The sequence below is a fragment of the Cibotium barometz genome, chromosome 18 (genome assembly GCF_041138505.1).
Source record: "Cibotium barometz isolate CiBa-2024 chromosome 18, ASM4113850v1, whole genome shotgun sequence".
NCBI lineage: Eukaryota > Viridiplantae > Streptophyta > Polypodiopsida > Cyatheales > Cibotiaceae > Cibotium > Cibotium barometz.
The window spans coordinates 26,855,952-26,863,700 of NC_141063.1; the positions used below are offsets into that span (position 1 = coordinate 26,855,952).

The 7,749-nt window shown below is 36.7% G+C and overlaps 1 protein-coding gene across 10 annotated transcripts in view; it reads right to left on the minus strand.

Moving 5' to 3' along the window:
- Positions 1 to 6,318: 6,318 nt before the first annotated feature.
- LOC147629137 (28 kDa ribonucleoprotein, chloroplastic-like) overlaps positions 6,319 to 7,749 on the minus strand; it is a 2,441-nt gene continuing 1,010 nt past the window's right edge. The window contains exons 1-3 of one of the 10 annotated variants that reach the window (XR_015267902.1): positions 7,473 to 7,749; positions 6,752 to 6,788; positions 6,319 to 6,593 (exon numbers count right to left, since the gene is read on the minus strand). The exon at positions 7,473 to 7,749 is cut by the window's right edge and continues 1,010 nt beyond it. The gene's annotated coding sequence lies outside the window, so the exon portion shown is untranslated. Of the gene's footprint in view, positions 6,594 to 6,686; positions 6,789 to 6,902; positions 7,176 to 7,365 lie in introns of those variants that run through there. The other 9 variants (XR_015267900.1, XR_015267903.1, XR_015267905.1 and 6 more) reach the window with 9 other exon arrangements.

Sequence of the window (7,749 nt, forward strand, 5' to 3'; positions counted from 1 at the left end):
TTTATGTTAGCTTTTTTGTGAGGGTATTCTTGATTTTCATATCATCTATTAGATTCATTGTGGGCATTACTCATGAGGTGTTATCATTTATTTTTACATTTGGATTATGAAGTGAGGATTATGAAGCCATATTGAGGATAGAATCATATCATTTGTGAGTATTATCTTGAGAATGTGTGTCCATTATTCAATGTGGGAGTATGGAAAGAAGTTCTTTGTTTTTTAGAGAGTATACATGGTTTTTCAGTGTGGAAGTATGGGAAGAAGTGCTTTGTTTTTGAGAGTGTGTTCGGTTTTTTTGTGGGAGTGTGAGTGAGGAAATAAAGTTTTTAATATCTCCCTTTTTACCATGCACTCTCTTCTACGTTATTTTATTAAAAAAACTTATAAATTTCATAAGATTTATAATTAATGCTTTCAAAAGGCGGTACAACTCAAGCACGAGTTTCAAAAGTAAATTCACCATTAAAAAAAGATTACTATTTTGATTACACTTCCAAGACAAAGGAATCTCATATTTTTCACTTCTTCGTCAACATCTCTTCTTCAAAGCTTACAAAGGTTCAAGGGTCAATTTAGCATCAAGGACTACAAGTAACAGGAGAATTTCAAGGTATTGTCAAGGTTTTCTTTTTACAGATTTCATCAAGGCTTACTTTTTCCACGAGCTAATCATGACAATGATCACTTCTCTTTCAAGCCAGAGGTAATCAAGGTATTTCTGATGATCTAGGTATGCCTAAATCTATTGAAAATAAAGTCTCACTTCATATGCTTCTAATAATAATAATTTAAAATTAAAGACAAATTAAGGACAAGGAAGTAAGAAATAGCATAATACTTGATTTACTTAGATCTTATGTTTCATCTCATCCTAAGCAGTGGGATAAATATTTGCATATAATAATTGTCCTCACACTACTACTAAGAAAGCACCGTTTGAGATGGTCGATGGTAAGGCTTTGCCTACTCCTACCACTAGACTTTCACATTCTATAGAGGCTATAGATTCTTTTGTTAGATACTTTGACCAAATTCATAAAGTAGTAAAGTTGAATATTCAAAAAGCTCAAGAGAAATACATAAAGTACACAAATCGTAAACGAAAATATATCATCTTCAATGAAGGCGATTATGTGCTTCTTTGTATTATAAAAAGGAGACTTAAATCTATAGAAACTAACCCTATAGTTTAGTTGTTGGACTTATGGTCCACTAGCTCACCTATTTACAGGTGGAGCTAGAAGGCATTTTGGTATGGTGCAAGAAGCCTAGTTGTATTTTGAGCAACTTAATAAGAAAGATATTTTCTTGTATTTTGTGAATCTCCTCCACATAATGATCTAGCATGAGCACCATGAAATTCTAACATGGTATCTAGAGCTAGGCAACTTGCAAGGTGTAGAATAGGTCAAAAAAGTGGTTTTTAGAGTGTATCTCATCTACCCCCATCCAGTGGAGGCCCTCCAGCAGCTTGTGGAGGCCGTATCTTGGCGTGATTTGAACTAAGAAGATCAAGATTACCTCCATGCGCTCAGTTTCGTACCGCCAATTCATGGCTTGCACCTCTCTCCGCCCGCGGCATAACGCTCTAAGCAAGTCGGCGCTGTTTCTGCTACGTAGCCAATGTCGTACAGTAATACGCCGTGTGTAGGCGATTGCAGGCTGCATTGGCTTAGGGCTATTGAATCCCATAGCCTCAACTATCTACAATCAAGATTTCAGTCCGAATGACGGCCCGAATTGTGCGCTACACTCAAAAGACCAGGCTGCTCTTTTGGTAGCCATTGAAGCTTCCATTAAAGCTTCAAAATCAAAGGTTTTCTTTCACTAATCTCCTCTTCTTAGCTCTAATCACTTAAGTGCTCTTGTGAGGGTTTGTTGTTGCTGATCCTAATTTGAGTTTGAAGTGGTGGGCATACACCATGAGGTATTCATAAGCCTCATTCTCATCAAGCTCCATCAACAACATCTTCACGTGTACAAAGCTTTTCAAAGTGTGCTTATAAGCACTAATAGTGTTGATTAACACTAATGAGGCTTCTAATCTAGTAAAGGGTAGTCATTCCAAAGTGTTTTAAACACTAAGAGTGTTCTTAAACACTAATGGTGAATCTAATCACCAATGCAAGTATCATTAGATGCTAGAAATGTACTCTTAAGCACATTTCTAGAAATGCAAGTATTATTAGACACTAGAAATGTGCTCTTAAGCACTAATTATGTTTTTAAACACTAATGGTTGGTGATCTTAATAACCAAACAAAGTGTTCATTGACACTAATGAAGCTAATCTCCATCAGAATTAGTAATTGGGCACAAACCCTAAGTGCTAAACCATAATCTTCACCATCTTAATCTCCTTTTTTATGCAACATCCTTGGCTTGATTAAGGGTTGTTGCACTCTCATAAGCCTTTCTCTTTCTACTTAAGCCAAAACATCAAAAAAATTTGATTTTTTTTCCTTCATAAATCAGCCCATTATTCTCTAGAAATCTCCTTCAATACCCAATGTCAAAGGATAACACCCAAATTAAGAAGTTCTCAGGAGAGGGCTTCCACACTTGGCAAGTCCTTGTCAAGATGATGTCCAAAGGTTTTTGGCCATTCATCTCCGGCACTAAGGTTACTGATCAAACTAAGGCTGAAGATATTGAAGATGATGAGAGGGCACAAGCCATCATCATGCTTCATCTTGATGAGGCTCTCATTCACCATGTGGACCAGCTTCCGACTGCAAAGGAGAAATGGGATGAGCTTGATAAGCTCTATGGAGCTCGTGGTAAGAATTCCAAGATCTCACTTAAAATTGAATTTTTCAGCTTGGAACTCAAAGAGGGAGACGGCATTGGAGCCTTCATCTCTCACTTGAAGGGCCTTATGGCTCAACTTGCATCAATGAATGCGAGAATGGATGAAGATGATGCAATGGTTTTTTTACTAAAAACAGTCAAGAAGGTGTACCCCACCTTAGTCACCACCCTGAAGAACATACCTAATCCCACCCTTGAAGGAGTCATTCAATCTTGTCTTGATGAAGAAAAGAGGCCAAAGGGAGGAGCTGAATCTTCAAATGCAACAACTTCATCGAATATCGAACAAGCTTTGTCACATCAAGTGATCAAAGTAAGATGTGCCCATTGCAAAAAGGTGGGTCATTTGGCAAATAATTGTTGGATCAAATATCCCAACAAAATGAAATGTAACAAGTGTAAACAAACGGGACATATCACTTCTAAATGTCCTAACAAAGAGTCAGAGGCTAACTTTGTATCAGCCTCTAACTCCACTAAGAAATTGTTTTAAATCTCAATGTAACCACACCTATATTCCTAACCTTGTACGCCTAATGTTATAAAGGCAACCTATGTCCAATACCACCTATTCCAATTTTCTTTCATAGTTGGTATTGAGGGGGGATATTAAGAGACTAAGGTTTTGTAAAAGGGGAGGAGAAGGGTGTGTGTGTGAATGGACTTATGGTCCACTAGCTCACCTATTTAAAGGTGGAGCTAGAAGGCATTTTGGTATGGTGCAAGAAGCCTAGTTGTATTTTGAGCAACTTAATAAGCAAGATATTTTCTTGTATTCTGTGAGTCTCTCTCCTCCACATAATGATCTAGCATGAGCACCACGAAATTCTAACAATTTAGTCATTTTGGTAGATTAAGACATATGTTATGTTTGAGCATCATTTTGATAGCATTTATATGCTTGGTTGTAAAAATCGATATATGCATTTTGTTGTAAGTGGTTGGCTTATTTAGTTGGTCCGTATTTATAAAAAGCTCATTCACATTTTATTCTCACATTTGAAAGCATAGGACTTTAGTCATTTTGGTAGATTTGAATAAGGCCTCATAGACCTTAGGGAATGCAAACATGTAATAGATCTCTTCTTTAATATAAATAAAACGTGGCTTAGGTTGGTTGGAGAGAGTGCACAAGTCTTTTTGTGCCTCCTTCCTCGTTCTTTTCTCTCTCTCAACACACATCCCCTTGTTCTTGCTTCAATCTTGCTCTTCTTGCAAACATGAAGATTGAAAGTGAGGATGAGGATGATGAAGATGATGATGTAAGGTAAGTACTCCTATCTTTGATGGTTTCTAGATTAGGATTTGAGATCAAAACTAGGCATGTGCATAGATTTTAACCCTAGAATTTAGAGGAGAAGCTCTCCCCTTTCAATCTCCTGGTTCCATATTTGTTCTTTACTGAAAGGATTTACTCCATTTTTAGCCGAGATCTTGTTCATTCAGTCAAGAGGAACCTTATTCAAGCTTGCCACACTCACATAAGCCTCGGTATCAAGAGAATACCACAGACTCATGCAAAATCCACAATACATAATAAATATCATGAAAACAAAAAAATATCAAGAGAATTAGAGTAGTGAACCATCCACAAGAGGGAAAGAGATCCAAAAGAGCTCAAAAAAAATGGCATGTAGAAAGTTCATTGAGTGTAGATATTTCGACTTATATACAACTAGACTAGTTGATGTTTGCTTGTTTGATGCCTAGAACTTACTTATTCCATAGTCTAGTCTCTAACTCCTTTACTAGCTTCTAAATCAACACATATGGCATGGGCATATCCTTGGACATGACCTAGTTCCATCACTTGTGTCACTTATGATTACCTGTTTTATTGAAGCTCGAAGCAAATAATATTGTTGGGTTACAATCTTTAAGTGTTGGAAACTCGTCTTGGTCGATCTAAACTTGTAATTCTACTTGAATCTTCATATTTGACCTTGTTATTGGGTTACAATCTTTAAATATTGGGAACTCGTCTTTGGTTGATCTAAACTTGTAATCCAGCTTGAATCTTCATATTTGACCTTATTGGCATCTTTTGTAATGTGTAACCGTCTAGAGTGTTCATCCATGAATAAGATGCTACCTATGTGCTTTTAATCATTTTGCCAAAGCTTGGTGCCTTTAACACATTGATCTTGTGACTACTCCTTTCATCCTTGGTCCCACCATTGTCTGCTTCTCTTGTTGACCTTCGACTCCTTTAACTCCCATTGACCTGATCAATGTGTTGACTAGGTTAACATAGATGTGGATCCTTTTAACTTCCTAGCACACCACCCTTCACTATAACCTTGTTAGACCTAAGCTATACCTTCAATCAAGTACCCACCTTTTTCATGTTCCTTCATAACTATTAGCATGCAAAATAAAGGTCAAGTTTCTTATTGAAATAAGTTTACGAGTTATAAAAGAAACTGTTCACAATTTAGCATATAGTAAACATGATTTCACAAAAAATAACAGTGTGTGTAGCTAGGCAAAGATTGTCAAATAACTCTTGATGTCCATGCTTTGAAGAGAAGAAGCTAATAATCTTGAGCACTTACAGCATTATATAAGAATCATTATATACTTCAAAGTAATTAAGAGCAGTTAAACATCCACTTGACATCATGAAGACAATCTTACCGTCTATTGCATCTACGTCCCCTCTAAGTGATATAAAAAGATTTTGCAGTTGGCTTCCATAACTCCTCTCTTAATTCATATCACTGAGAGTTTAAGCTCATCTCAAAACCCAACCAATCCCATCACAATATTGTATTTAGTGAGTTTAAAGCTTTTTGCACACACTAAGGCAAGCAAATAGAAGGACTCATCAAGCACGGTGTGGCAATTCATGAACAATATTTCTGGCATATAGACCTGATTCTACTCGCTCACTAATATCTGCTTCTATGCCCAAATTCATGTGCGAGTAAATAGTTGAACCCATTTTTGGAAGAAAGCAAATAAGGGCTTCTATTCACAATCTCAAAACAGATGTGCAGTAACAAGAACCTAAACTCCAACTCTTCCAAGATCACCACCATAAGATTCCTAATAATTATAAAATCCTAAGCTACATTTGCAAAGTGCAATGCCATCAAACTAAATCATGCTATCAATCTTCCTTTTTACAAGAATGGACTTCATAAAACTTGAGCATTGACATTAATTTCTTCCTTTGAGAGTTTTATTCAATACTATTTTACTATTCAAACCCAGGACAGAAATTCATGCATTACAAGTTGAAGGTGATTTGGGATTCTAAGAAAGAACTCTTCAAGGGACAGAATAGTCACAAATGGCTTCAAAATTACAAAAAAGGCATTGCATATGTGGCCTGAAAACATCTATTTCGTATGGATCTAAGACTTCAAACAATAATGATTGGAAAAGCAGCTTGCATATGGTTCTATGACAAGATATTAAATACACCATTTTTTTGTTTAGCAGTTATGAAGATGATTCAATCAGTCACACTTGGGTATGATTCTGCGACAAAGAGAGTAGTTAAGCTTTTTCTTGGAATTTTGATATTCAGAAAACTATTACATGACCGCCACATTTCCGATAAGAACACACCGTTTTCCTTAAAGGTCTAGTAGCCCAACGGGGAGGAGAAAAGGAAGGAAGATAGGCCACTCTTTTATGAATGTCATCAAATACACAATTTTGAACAAGCTGCCTTCAGCTCCAAACAGCAATGGACTTTTTCCTTCACTATATACTGAGTTCTAACAATCCATGCAATCAGGCATGAAGGCGACTTTGGTTCTTCAAACCATCTGCAAGATACAAGCTTGTCAGAAACAAGTCTCTACCATGCCTAACAATATAATTAAAGTGAAGACATTATGTACGTGAACTTAATGCATGACCTCACTGCATCTGCAGTAAATTGAACTCAAAACAAGATGATTACACAGGCCATACTTGCACATACTTGTAGGCTTGCATTTAATGAGCATACCTCATTGCATCTGCAGCAAATTCGACTCAAAATAAGATGAATCACAGGCTATACTCGTAGGCATTGCATTTGATGAGCATATTTTGGCAAATTTGAGCTTAAGGATACTATCATATGAACAATAGATTACGAATATGAACAAATAGAATAGGTGCAAAAGCGCCAATCTAAAGAGTATTTTACATCATACAGAAGGGCAAAAAAATCACATGCACCATGTGCCATAAGCCATCCTAAGATCAGAGTTACAAACAGGAGAAAGTTCCCTCTGATATGATTCAATACTTAAAATGATGAAAGTCCGATGTTTAGTCATGTCATGAGGACTGAATCATCGATGTCATCATAGACTGCACACTGACATCCCTAGTCCCCTCATCGTAGCCCAAGAGTCATCCTGTAATAAAATTAGCAAACCTCATCCCAAAATTACACCAATGAACAAATTACCCTCACACCGACCCCAATGATGTAAAATGCCATTGATTGATATATTGATATCCTCGGTATGAAGACTGGCCATTGTTTATTGCGAGTTATTCTACTTATAGCACTCAACACAAGTGAATAAAGGATTAAGATGACAAGACTACAAATAAATAGATCAAAGCTAACAATGGCCAACAAGTTTAATACAAAAAAACTTGTCAATGTCTAACTACCATAATTATAACAAAGATTCTAAAACACACACCAGCCTTGCTGCAGTAGCTAGAAAGAAGCTTGGTACAATCTGGCATTTGCTGCCATGTGCAAACAATGAATATCCGGTAGGCCCCACCAAAATAGCATGGCAGCTACGCCACACAATCCGAAGACCAGAAGAAAGCAACACCCATCATAGCTAAAACCCTAATACAACCATAGGACAAAAACTTAGATTAAACCCCACTACACCTGTAAGACTTTGCATACCATCAAAACCACATGCTCCTGGCATTTAAAATGCATGTAGACAACACATGAAAGAA